General features: G+C 41.3%; 1 pseudogene; it reads right to left on the bottom strand.

The window, feature by feature from the left end:
* Positions 1-12,052: 12,052 nt before the first annotated feature.
* Positions 12,053-12,874, bottom strand: LOC143630102 (transcription factor MYBC1 pseudogene; annotated as a pseudogene).
* Positions 12,875-14,332: the final 1,458 nt, after the last annotated feature.

Below are 14,332 nucleotides of genomic sequence, written 5' to 3'. Positions count from 1 at the left end.
AATCGACCTCAAGGTAGACGCATTGGTACCATTTCAGTTTAAATGTTTCCTGGACGCATACAAAGGGTACCATCAGATCCACATGGCGTTAAGAGACCAAGACAAAACGACATTCCGAACAAACAGCGAAACATATAGTTACAAAATGATGCCATTCGGTCTCAAGAACACAGGATCCACGTACCAGCGATTGATGGACAAGGAGTTCAAGTCCCAAATTGGAAGAAATTTAGAGGTCTACATGGATGATTTAGTCATTAAAAGCAAAACGGAGGTGGCAATGGTGAAAGACATCGAAGAAACCTTCAAAACGCTAAGATCAACCAGCATGAGACTTAACCCAGGAAAATGTTTCTTCGGAATGGAAGAAGGAAAATTCCTCGGGGTAATCGTAACAAACGACAACTTCAGAGCCAACCCAGAGAAACTAGAAGCTGTGTTAAAAATGCCTTCACTAAAATCTGTCAAGCAAGTGCAAACACTTAATGGCCGATTAGTGGCGTTGAACAGATTTTTGTCAAGCCACGCAGAAAGATCTTTTCCGTTCGTCTCAACCTTGAGAAACTGCCTCAAAAAATCTCAGTTTCGGTGGACGGAAGAGGCAGAAAAGGCATTCCAAGAAATTAAGACGCGCCTAGCGGAGCTACCAATGCTAACGGCCCCAAAATCAGGAGAACCACTGAAAGTATACTTGGCAGCGTCAGAGAAAACAGTCAGCGCTGTCTTGACGGTAGAAAGGAGCGGCATTCAAACGCATATTTACTACATAAGTCGCACCCTTGCAGATGCAGAAACAAGGTACTCCACCTTAGAAAAGCTGGTTCTATCCTTGGTCCAGACAGCGCGACGCCTAAGGAGATACTTCCAGGAACACCCAATACATATCCTCACTAACTTTCGCCTACAAAATGTACTAAGCAAACCAGAATTATCTGGGAGACTCGCAAAGTGGGCGATAGAATTAGGAGAACATGCCATCGAATACAAACCAAGGCCAGCAGTTAAGGGACAAGTCTTGGCAGATTTCATCGCGGAAATTCCTCAAGAAAAAGAAGAGGAATGCAAAAGAGAGATCGAAACTCCCACTGATCAACAAAAAGATGAGGTTTGGAGACTGTTCACAGACGGAGCTTCTAATGATGAAGGTGCAGGCGCGAGCCTAAAGATAACCAACCCGGAAGGACAACACTTTACGTACGCGATACGCCTAGAATTCGAAAGCACAAACAACGAGGCGGAGTACGAAGCATTGTTGGCAGGGTTGAGGATCGCCAAAAGGTTGGGGGCCCGCCATCTAGAGGAACACGTAGATTCAATGTTAGTGGCGAATCAGATTGAAGGATCATATGACGCAAAAGATGACAAGATGGCATCATACTTAGCGCAAGCTAAAGTACTGATGGCAACCTTTACCACATGCAGGGTAAAACACATCAACAGAAGCAAGAACAAACAGGCTGACGCCTTAAGCAAATTGGCTTCGGTTGGTTTTGAACACCTCGCAAAAGACGTCCGCATCGAAGTCCTGGCAACGCCTTCAATAATGAACAAAGAAGTTCTTGTTTGTTCAGAAGCAGAAAAAAGTTGGATGACACCAATCATCAATTACCTCGCGAGAGGTATTTTGCCAGAAAAGAAAGCGGAAGCGCGGAAGATCCGCCACAAAGCATTGAATTACACAATCCAAGGGGATATTCTCTATAGGTGATAATACTTGGGTCCACTTCTTAGATGCGTGGACCCACAAGACGCAAATTATCTGCTTAGAGAAATTCATGAAGGAATATGTGGCGTACACGCAGGTCCGAGAATGGTGGTCGCCAAAATCATGAACACGGGATACTATTGGCCAGACATGAATGTAGACGCCGAAAAAGAATTGAGAAAATGCAGTTCCTGTCAATGCCACGCGCCAAACACCCTGCGCCCGAAAAATGCCATGATACCGGTAACAGCTTCTTGGCGATTTCAGAAATGGGCAATTGATATAACGGGACCATTTCCAGAGGCGCCAGGCCGTGTAAAATTTTTGATTGTGGCAATCGATTACTTTACAAAGTGGATCGAAGCAAAGCCGGTAGCAACAATCAACGCAGCCAGCATCAAGAAGTTTATTTGGGAGTTTATAATCTGTCGTTTTGGATTACCCATTAACTTGGTCAGTGACAACGGAACACAATTTGCTGATCAACACATCCAAAAATGGTTAAAAGAGCTCAATGTCACGCAGACATTCACTTCTGTTGCTCATACACAAGGGAATGGCGAAGTGGAACGCGCCAACAGAACAATTGTGGGCGGAATCAAGAAAAGGTTGGCAAGCCACAAATCAGGATGGGTCGATCAGCTATCTCACGTACTATGGGCCATGAGAACGCACAAAAATACAAGTAATGCATAAACGCCGTTTAGCCTAAATTATGGTACCGAGGAAATGATCCCCGCCGAAGTCGGCGTTCCTTCACCAAGAGTCACATTACCAAACGACAATGACAAAGATAGGCGGTTAGACTTAATGCTTCTCGAAGAACGACGAGAGTTAGCCGCAATAAGGGAACAAAACTACAAGCGCCAGCTACAGAAGTATTACAACACCAAAGTAAAAATATGTGAGTTCAATGCCGGAGATTACGTCCTTCGCAACAACGAGGCATCAAGAGCACATGCACAAGGCAAATTGGCGCCGTCTTGGGAAGGTCCATATCAAATTAAGGAAGTATTGGGAAAATGCGCCTACACTCTGATGCATCTCGATGGCTCAGTGATTCCTAGAACATGGAACGCATCACAGTTGCGAAGGTGTTATATGTAAATCGATTCCAATTGTAAAAACAGGCCAATGGTCGAATTTGAATGAAAACGATACTCCGCATTTCACAAAACAAACATTGATTTCATTTATATACAAGAAATTACAAGCGAGCACTTACGTCCGCGCACAAAAACAAAAAAATAAAAGAAAACAAAACAAAAAGGCACAACTACACAGATCAAGAAGATAGCCCAATCTACGTCGTTGACACTCTTCCTAGATTCAACAACTGAGCTATCTCCTTGGCCGATAACAGGTGTGGTGGAAGGACCAGCCTGCGAAGGCTCAAGCAAATTCCTCAACAGCTGCACGCCATTCTCCTCCTTAGCATACTAAGCAACTTCAGAAAGAATAGGAAACGTAAGAGAATCATATTCTGTCTCAGCGGCGGTATACTCCTTTTCCACATCAATAGCGTGAAGGGCATAGGCCTCAAGTGGGAGATTGTCACGCAAATGCATAACAACATCCTGAAAACCAGCCTTGTGGCCAAGCTGCTGAGAAGCATTGACAAGGGCTCCAACGCAACGCGTCAAATCATCATCGCTAATGATGCGTTGGGCAACCTGCATAAAGAAAAATATCAGCAGAGTAAACAATAAAACAAGTAAAAGAGGGGAAGAATACCTTGCAGATGGCATGCTTCAACAGCCAATCGCGGTCAGCAGCGGCAACAGCGCGCTCAGAAGTCAAAACTTTAATGGTTTCCTCATTGGAAACCAGCGCGTCAGCTAGCTTGCCTGCATCCGCCTTCCTCAGCGCAGCTTCCGCCTCCAACTCTTCAATACGCTTGCGAAAAGTAGCGTTTTCACTCTCTAGTCGGGCGGAAGCCTCCTTGGCAGCAACAGCGCGACTGCGTGCATCCTCAAGAATCGGCATTAGACTTCTTGCACGCAGTCTCGAACTCCTTATAACGGGCGGTGCACTCGCGGGCAGACTCCGTCAGTTCTGCCTCAACTTTCGCCAGTTTCGCCTCGACATCGCTTAAAGCTTGGCGATGATCAGACGACTCTTTACCGGCTTTCCAGGCGCTGGCCTCAGCATCTTTCACCAATTGTTCCATCTCCCTCATACGAGCACCGACATCAATTTTGTCCTCATGAAGGGCGCGGTTCTCGCGCAGCAACTCCGCGAAGTAGGAGAAAGCCTGGACTTGGTGAAAAGTGGCGTCGGAAAACAAAGTATTCCGGGGCTGGATTTTACGAGCAATGCGCTCGCCAGGAGGAACAACATGATCCAAGTATTCAGAGCAAGTGGCGGGATCTTCAAAATTGGCACCGCAGGTAACCTTCCAGCGAGGGCGAAACACTTGGTTCGCCTCTATTGAGACGCGGGGGTCCACATCCACATCTAGTACACCCCCACTCAAACATCCGCTAAACCCGCCACTACTCCTGCCTTGGAGTTCAAAATATTTACCTTGTACCGTCGCACCCATGCGAAACGGCGGCGGCGGCACAACCTCATCACCATCAAGAATAAAATTCTTGTCTGGTGAAGACTCTCTTAATTTCAAAAAATCAGCGACAGAGATGCTTGCTGATTCAAGACCAACCTTAGACGATTCGTCCACAATCGCCTTCATCGGTTGAGCAGACGAAGCTGGTAGAAAGACAACCGAAATTGACCCAGTTGACGCACGCACAGCCGTCACGATGGTTTCGGCCTCAGACAGGCCAACCACACCTGTCATCATTGGCAAACTCAGCATCTGTACAGTAGGCGCCGCCTCCGACAAACTGCCAACACTTGTCATCACGGGCAAATTGGCAAAAAGGGCCGCCAAAGAAGATGCAACACCAGAAGGTGCAGGAGCAGTCGATGAAGAAATCGCCAGCGCGCCTGAAACAAAAAACAAACGAATTTAGAGAATATCAGGTCGCGTCAAAAATATTAATTAGCAAACATTATACCTGATGATTTCACAAGACTGCGCTTGACAAATTCGCCAAGACGAGGTTTCTTGAAGACGCGGGGTATCTCTTCATCATCTTCATTAATCACAGGTGCGGAACCCGAATGGTGTGGAACAGTGAATGCCCCGCCCACTGTGGAAGAAGAAGAAGATGGACTGGTAGATACGAAACTCGTATCCACAACGGTCCCAGGAGCCGTAGCTAGACGAGACGCAACATCACTAGCCACCAAAATTGGAGTGGCAATCGTTGTGTCCAGCGCAGACACAACAACCACAGGCTGTGAAACCGTTGGCGAGGAGAAGCTAACAGAAACCTGTGCGGAGGTGGTTAGGGAAGACTCCATGCTGGCACTCAAACCGAGTGCTTCAAGCAATGATGCGGAAGAAGACACCGGATCCGCAAAAGGAACATTGGAGATCATGACGACATCGTCATCATCATCCACGGTGTCTCTTGCGGCGGCGTCTATCGGAGACGCAACCGTCTCCCCACACTGCGTTGCACGCCCCTACCACTGCATTTAGGAAGGCGCACAACGTTAGATCGTCTACCTGAAAAAGAAAATGAAACGTTAGCAAAATAAGCAAACAAAGAAAAATGACAAAAGCAGTTGAACTTACCACTCTGAAGGGTAACAGAGCTAGGAGGTGGCAGCGGTCGCAAAGCAGATGATCGCCCCATAGGAAGTGGAAACACAAAGTTTCGAGCAGTCCGAGTGAGGATCGGCTCCTCGCGGGGACCTAACTCCTTTCGCCCCAACATTTTAACGCCCTCAGGCGCAGGTTGCAGGAGGAGCATGCGATCGTCCACGTCTGAAGAAAAAACAAGTTAGGATATTACCAAACAAAATACATATCAGAGCAAAAATAAAAAAAGACACTAACCTTGACCACCATTAAGAATAACCGGTACCAACGCCGCATCATCCCAGATGCGACTCATACCGAATAACACCAACGCACGCTCCGGAGAGTGACAGAGTGGGGAAAGGCTAGGCTGCAAAGTGACGAACTAGTCCGAACCGGTATAAGGAGCCACTTTCGTCTCAGGAAGCTCTTTCACATCCGTGAAAAACATAGGATTAGGAACCACGCGCGCGGAGACGTAGAAGGACACACTCTTCCACTCGTGCAAACTGGGTGGCGCATCTAAGGCAATAGCCTTTGCACCAGGGCGGGTATTCAAGTTGTACCATCCCTGGGAGAAACGCCACCGATAGAAAGCCAATAACCTGTCGGCCTTCGGAGTAATGCCGAGGCAATGAAAGGTATATTCGAAGTGGCGAAGACGAACCATCCCGAATGGATGAATCTGGCTGAGATGCAGCCCAAACACACCTAGAACATCCACCAAAAACCGGGTAAGGGGCAATCGGAATTTGCCCAAAAAGAAATACTCCCGGTACACGGCAATCTTGCCGGCAGGAGCCTCTCGAGTCGTCTTGCCGGGGGCAGGCAACTCGGGCTCATACTCAGGGCCAAGGTTATAGACCTTGACCACATTGTTGAAGTCGTCAGCAGACATGCGACAACCGACGAACTCCATGGTATTATTCTTCTTAGTATTCGAGGTTTGAGATGACTCAGCTATAAAATGCAGAAGGCTTAGAGGAAAGAAAATTGGAGAAAAAGAAAACGGTGAGAAATGGTGCTTAAAATGGTGTAACCTCCCCCTATTTATTCTAATCGCAGTTAATGAGGGTTGGGGGATGCAAAAAGGATAATTAACGCGTGGGCCAATCAGAAAACACCACGATAATAAGATGGCAGTGGATGTGTGTTACAGCTGGGCGCGTCACCAGGATTCTCGCCCACTCGTCTGACACAGGCAGAAAGCCTGCAAAGCAGAGCAACCGTCGCCAAACTGTCACGTCCAGCAGTCGTTTCACTGACTTGCATTTAATTCACCAATCCACGCCAAATTACACGTCATCAACATAAGAGGAAGCAAGATGACAAGTATTGGCCAAGTTAGGCTCCGCCAAGGGATGATTTAACATAAATCACCCGCCAAAATAGGCTACGCGAAGGGATGATTTAACATAAATCACCCGCCAAAATAGGCTACGCGAAGGGATGATTTAGTATAAATCACCCGCAAAAATAGGCTATGCGAAAGGATGATTTAACATAAATCACCCGCCAAAATAGGCTACGCGAAGGGATGATTTAGTATAAATCACCCGCAAAAATAGGCTCCGTGAAGGGATGATTTAACATAAATCACCCGCCAAAATAGGCTACGCGAAGGGATGATTTAGCATAAATCACCCGCCAAAATAGGCTCCGCCATGGGATGATTTAACATAAATCACCCGCCAAAATAGGCTACGCGAAGGGATGATTTAGTATAAATCACCCGCCAAAATAGGCTCCGCCAAGGGATGATTTAACATAAATCAACCGTCAAAATAGGCTACGCGAAGGGATGATTTAACATAAATCACCCGCCAAAATAGGCTACGCGAAGGGATGATTTAGTATAAATCACCCGCCAAAATAGGCTCCGTGAAGGGATGATTTAACATAAATCACCCGCCAAAATAGGTTCCGCGAGATTTCACATAAATCACCCGTCAAAACACGGAATGATTTCCAAAAACAGACCAAACCGACGGATAAATCGGTAGAAAACAACTAGCATGCATAACCAAAAGCCCATGATAAGTCCACAGCCCCCACTTCTTTAAAGAAGGGCGACTATGGACTAGGAGGACTTGTAGAGGTAGGGTATGAAGCCCACCATTTAACAAAGTATAACATTAAGTTCATACGCTAGGCGGAACACTAGGCGCCGGGTGTCACTAACGCCAGGCGTAGTGCGTGACGCAAAGAGTGTAGTCCAATATAAAACTTTTCCTGACACCTTGGGAATGGTAATACAAAGGTCCCACCAGCATGGGACAAAAAAGTGGCAGTCCACATAGGGATAAACACCAAACCAATGGGGATTGAACAACACATAAATGATGATACAAACAGTACAACCACGTTCCTGTCAAAAGGCCATGATGTCCACCAACTTCCACCAACCACCACGACCGCACGGGTGGAGAATATTATTGGTGGAAAACCTGACAAGGTGGTTGGTCACTCTCTCCTCCGGCTATAAATACCAGTAAACTCCCAAACGGTAAAGGATATCTACTTTCTCCTACTATCACTATCAAATTACATTATCTCGTACTATCAAGTACTGATTCTCACGTCGGAGGGTGGTTACGAGAGAATCCCCCCCATTCCTCGTAACGAGCTCACGGTGTTTCTGTTTTTCTGGATACGCTCATCTGCGCCAAGAAGGTTTTATAACCCATCGTGTAGAATACTTAACCATAACCCTCGGACTAACGTGTTAGACCTTGAGGGGTGGATTCGTGTTTCTTCACTTATCAAGCTTAAATATGATAATTTTGTACCAAGTGAATGAGTCACAAACTCACAATACTATGACACTAAATCACCAATTGTTAAAAATTTATCAATAGTTCACCTCTAGCATCAGCAATCTAAATACGAAGAACCAAAACATGAATTAAACAAAATATGATCACGATGTCTTAACTGAATTGCTACAGCTAAATTGCTACATAGAGATAATATACATTTATACTTTTATCAATATATTTCAATGTTTTTGCATGCATTTAAATTAGCCACTTCAAAACCCAAAAACATGTAGTTGTATAACACTTATTTACCTCCGTGTGTTTTGCTCGAATGGCCCGACCCATATGGAATTTTCGTTCACTCAAGAAAACAATCAATCATTGGAATTAAATTGAATCAAAGGTTGACTTTGACTTCTAAAATAAATTATGGAAACCACAACGACCAAAATTGTCGAAACGACAAATAAAGTTCTAGAAATCACATCTGGGACGACTTTCTAGTAATCTATTTTGTTGGTATGACTTATATATTCATTATCCTGGTAGACAGAGGACGATTGTAGAGTAGAGAAATTATTTTATAAAAACAATAAACGAGGTTATTAGTTTAAAGTTTTTAAAAGTTAAAAAACTTACTAAAATGGGGTCATCTTATTTAATATACTATGGTCGTGTCTAATAAATCTTCAAATTAATTTTTGTGTTAGAATATTATATGATTAACTGAAACTCGAATAAAAAAATCAAATAAATTTAAATAATAATGACAATAAGAAGATTAATAACAGTGAAGACACCTTCCAAACATGTAAGCTATATAAGAAAAGTATATGTCATTAGCCTTGTAATAGATACGCGGTATCTTGTATCCGAACTTGGGTTAAATATGTGTGTGATGAGAGTAATAAATGTAGAGTGATGTCATAAGTCATAACCTAGGACATGCATGTATGCAAATATATACACTTTATAATTGCATTTAATTGAATCAGACAAATTAATAGTAGATATATAGACATATAGCAAGTGTGTGACACAATAACACAAATAATCATCGTAATTTGACTCGATAGTTGGTATTAGACTATTAGTTTTATGCTTTTAAGTTTTAACAGATTGTATCTTAGATGCGTGGTTTATGTATTGAAACAAGTTTGGGTTTCAATGATAACTTTTTACTAATTTTTCTTATTATTATTATTATTATTATTATTATTATTATTATTATTATTATTATTATTATTATTATCTTATTTTTGTTTTTGTTTTGTACAAGATGATAAAAATATTGTTTTGACTATTCTATCACATAGCAGACTTTTTATATATTTTAATTTATTTATTAGACCACTTATATAAATTACTATAAAGATACTAAAAATAGTACTACATTTTCAATCCTCATCCAGTTGTGACTATGTTGTTAGTGACGTTTTTTCGAAACCTCATATAGATCGGAAGTTACAACATTAACCTTGTAAAGGATACGAGGCATCGGGTTAAGTATGTGTGTGATGAGAGTAATAAATGTAGAGTGATGTCATAGCCTAGCTATTGTGGAGTATTTATAGCCTTGTATTATAGTTTGCGTCAACATTAAATGCTATTATTGTTCACGTCTTACTTTGGTGGTGTACTAGCTAACGAGATATAATATTGTTGTTACCACATACTATGTTTGTCCGGTCATCCGTACTGTATCCGTTGTATCAAGTACCACAAACTTGTATGTCACCTGGTCTGTAGGGAAGCTGGGTAGGACACCAATTGTCAAGAAGAAACTTCATATATAAGGAGACGAAGACCAAATGAGCGACGCCAATATTTTGTGCAACTATATTTGTATTTTGTTGAAATTGTTACATATGAAAGTGGTTTCGTGAATTCAAAACAAATAAAATTATTAAATATTTTATATTAATTATTTATTTATTTATTTATAAGCAAGAGGTGTTCAAATTTCTAAAAAAAAACATGACGTATCAAATATATTTTAATTCTAGAACCCAAAAATGATCTTTAGTTCTATACACTAAAAAGGCGGCTAAAACAAAGCGATCTAGACCGACGTACAAGGTACAAACAAGAACAAAGTTCAAATCCTTTGACTTGTGCGTGAAGCCCAAGATTCAAAACCATATATATTTATATTCATCTAAACAACCTTCTATAAACACAAACTCCACACATCAATTTTAAGCAACAATATTAACAATTAATGGCTGGCCTTCAACAATTCTACTTCTTCCCTACAGATTTCCTCGACACAATTAAAGACCACTCATCACTTCCTCTTGATGCTAAAGAAAATGAAGCTAAGTCCCATAAAACGATCATAGCGTTACAAGATTCTGTCGACAAGTTGAATGATAAATACAAGATGATAAAGATTTCTAGTGATTCCTTGCCTAGAAGGGTGATTCCTGTGAAGAAACCGAAGAAGAAAGTCGATATGTAATTATGTTCGGAAACTGGTCCTAGGTTATAATGGTATGGTTTTGATTTGATTTTGTAAAGATCATTGTGTTTTTGTAGTCTGATTTGTCTGCTGCTGAGTTTTGTTTGACAATGATGAGTTGGTACATGTTCTAATGAAAATGTGTTTGTAGAATCTGATTTTCAGGCAAACTAGTTAAAAACTTAATATATGTGTTGAATTATAACCTAATGAGTAATGCTATACAATGTAACATGGAGAAATTTGAGATATTTGGACACAAAACATTGAGATGACGACTTTTTTTTCTCTTTTGAAGATTCAAAATTTATTTTGCTCATCCAAGCACTTATGTCATTTGTCATTAAATTCTCATTCTTCAAAAAGACAGATTGATTGTCGGGTAGGACAGGTCAAACCAACAGAATCCAAACAAAAAAAACCCACTAGACACGACGTCAACCTGGCCTCTTGGTTTTTGTGGGTTAACACACACGCATCACGTTGTAAGGGCAGCGGACTCATGAACACAACTAAAGGTGGCCAAAACAAAGCCGTCATGAGCCTTTTTTACCTTCGTCTATTACCGGCCCAACATTGTATTTGGACATACAACAAGATTCGAATCCTTTGACTTGTGCATGAAGCCCAAAGATTAAAGGCCCAATCTGTATTCATCTATAAACATTACAAGATTTGTAGTGATTCCTTGCCAAGAAGGGTGGTTCACAAGAAATATAAGAAAATAATTTATCTGTAAATACGTTTTGAAACTGGTCCTCTAACTAGTGTAAATCCCTCTTTGATCATTCAAGAACTTGTCATTTGTCATAATTTCTCATTCCTCAACAAGAGGGAACGATTGGCATTGAGATCACAAATTTGTCGATTTTCCTACCCGAGCTCCACCATACACTCATATCTAAGCAAGCTCTTTTAATGCCGATAAGTGATAGCTGTAGAGGTGTTAAATGAGTTGTGTTCGCAGGTTGGATGGGTCAACCCAAGAGAAATCAAACTAAACAAATTGTCTCTAAAACATGAACATTAACAAGACACAAATTTTCATGGGTTGACAAAAACAATGACACGCATAACATAACCCAAATTATAAATGCACCACAAAAATAACAATGCATATTTACAATTTACGTTTAAACTATAAAACTTGTAGATCATAATTGTGGCATTAAATATCGGATCAGTTAAAACTTATGTCACAAAATATCAAGTCCCGAATCGACAATCAAACAGGGTTACTTCCAACAAAATATACAACTTTTAAAGAGCCACAAATTAAACAGGGTTAACCTCAACCCATGACAAACTACACAGTATGTTCGCGAGTTCAACCCAAAACTTACCCATCCCGTATAGACTAAACCCAAACCTATAAATTCCGTATTAGTTTCGTTTCATGTTCTTTTCCCACGAATTCACACCCGACTGATGATAATAATCATATCTTGTTTGATACATTCAAGAACAGCATTAACACATTTACTTGTAATTATATCCTCAAATATCAGATCAATAGTCCATTACACAACCCTAATTGTACAATACACCATAACAAAGATCAACACATTACCCAAATTCAATCCTCCCCAGTCGGAAACAAAGTCAACGCCTTCTTCTCATTCGCAGACTCACGAACCGGAGCCCCCACCATATGATTCGCCTGTCTAGCCGCCGACCCAAACTGCCGATGAAGCGCAACCGCCATATGCTGCTGCTGCAGTGCAGGAACAGGCATATAAGCAGCAAAACTATCTGAATTCGGATGCGACTGCTGCAGAAAATGCGGAGGCACAGGCGAACTCGCAAACAACCGATCGGTGACCGGGTCCCCACCCGACCCGAACCCGTTTCCACCGGAAGACAAACCCTGCATACGTTTTAAATAAAGTCTATATTTCTGTAAATGACTAGCAACATTCTCCCGGGTCAACCCGTCAATACTCATGAGCTGCATTATTGTTTTCGGGACGGCGTTTTTAATACCCAAATGCGCAACGGCGTCCACGAACCGTTTGTGGAGCTGTGGGGTCCAGACTAAACGCGGTCGTTTAAGGGTTCGGGCGGGTTCGTCTGTTCCGAGTTCGGACGAGTCGAACTCGCCCGAGTTGGGTGTTGAAATTGCTTGTGGCTGTTGTTGTTGTTGGTACGGGTGGGTATGTGGGTTTTGGGAGGATCCGATGTCGAAAGCGATAGCGAGATCGGGTGTGATTAGGGTTTGTGAAATTGGTATGAGTTCTTCGGGGTTTGGGAGCTGGTCTTCCCATTTTGAGAACCAATTGGATTCGTCTTCTCTCATGGTTGTTTTGATGGGTGTGTGTTTGGTTTGAGTTATGTGAGGAAGAGATTGGGATATGGGGGTTATATTATTATTATTATTATTATTATTATTATCCTTTCTTTTCTTGTTATTATTATTATTATTATTATTATTATTATTATCCTTTCTTTTCTTGTTTTGTAGCAATTATGGACCTATTTGGTGAAGTGTCAATCCAATGATAATGGGGTTTAATTGTTTTCAAGAGTTGGATGATATAAAGTAAATTGGATTTTTGTCATTTTTAATGTTGTTGCGAGATGTATTGGACATAATAATTATGTTTCTTTGCTTGTTTTGAGCATTACAAAATTTACAATTATAACAGCGAGACTCTAAGAGGCATTTGCAATTCTACCAATAAAGAGCTAATTATGTGACAACCCCTGCACTAGTAAGTATTGAATTAGTAAGTTGTTTGAATTATTAACGATCATTGCCGAGCACACAAATATGGTGGTAATTGGTAGGGAATGAGGTGGTGGTGGGCTAAGAAGGTGACACATAAGAGACAAACTAAGGATTATGAACTCATGTAAAAGGACAAATGGTGTAAAATCTTTATTCCGCATCATTTTGAAGCTTAATGTTGTCTGATTTAGGGGTAGCCTCTTAATAGAATCATTAAGAGGCTACCAAACAACCACTAAATATGTTTGATTATGCTTGCAACATCCGTTCCTAGAATTCAATTAAAAGAGATATTTATCTGTAAATTATGTACACATGTTCGGGATAAGATGGAGACATGGAGCGTAAAATCATATAAAAATTCTATTTTTTTCTTGAATTATATAGATAAAATCATATTGTTGTTATTGTTAGAATCATTCGTCATACTGTTAACACATGACGTGGAAGAGTTGATGGTGGGTTTAGTTGGGTGGGTGTATTGTGGTAGCAATAGCGAGTAGGGATGTTAAATGAGTTGTGCCCGACACGAATTCGAAAATCGTATCAAACACATGCACTCCACAAAACATGAATTTTCACACATTGACAACAACATGCTCATCCGATACATATATATTTTTTTCCATAAATGTAATAGGAACTTACAAATTTATAACAAAAAATACAAATGCATATAAAATAAATAAACTTTTACCGTTAACCCTTGATACTATTTTTTAAATTTGGACATAATATACCCGTCAGTTAAGTAACGAAATGGACCAACACGTTAACTAAATCAGGTTAAGTTGGTCAACTCATTTAGTCTTTAGGTCAACCTGAACATGACATGTTTAGCTGACCAAAAGCCGGATGGAACCAACCTACACTATACCAAAGCTCAAAAATTATGTGTCATATTCATGTCGTATTTTCGTATCGTGTAAGAACTCACACCCCAAGTGCTAAGTACCAAGTAGTGATTAACTCTTACCCTAAAGACCATATATCCACAAAAATGCAAATAAAGCTATGGTAAACCGAT

The sequence above is a fragment of the Bidens hawaiensis genome, unplaced genomic scaffold (genome assembly GCF_021521415.1).
Source record: "Bidens hawaiensis isolate Kalapana, Puna unplaced genomic scaffold, B.hawaiensis_p1.1 tig00005567_1, whole genome shotgun sequence".
Taxonomy (NCBI): domain Eukaryota; kingdom Viridiplantae; phylum Streptophyta; class Magnoliopsida; order Asterales; family Asteraceae; genus Bidens; species Bidens hawaiensis.
This window is presented reverse-complemented; position numbering and strand designations above follow the sequence as displayed.